The sequence below is a fragment of the Arachis ipaensis genome, chromosome B01 (assembly GCF_000816755.2).
Source record: "Arachis ipaensis cultivar K30076 chromosome B01, Araip1.1, whole genome shotgun sequence".
In the NCBI taxonomy this organism is placed as follows: Eukaryota; Viridiplantae; Streptophyta; class Magnoliopsida; order Fabales; family Fabaceae; genus Arachis; species Arachis ipaensis.
Genome location: NC_029785.2, coordinates 1910754 through 1911035, shown reverse-complemented (window position 1 = coordinate 1911035; position 282 = coordinate 1910754).

Sequence of the window (282 nt, the reverse complement as noted above, 5' to 3'; positions counted from 1 at the left end):
ATAACTGCATATTAAAATTATTTATTTTAAAAACTTAAATAGTTACATTTTTTTATATGAGATCATAGAAATCTATATAAATTGCGATTTGCAACAGATTAAATTAATTAGGTTATTTTTATTACTAGTATTAAATCTAAATTTTTCCACAAATGATTGGAAAATATCTATATCAACCATATGAATAATGGAGGAGAAAAAAAAAATAGAACGACACTATTTTCAATATTGTAGACAAAACTACAAAAACCATTAATGAATAATAATGAAAATGAATTTTTG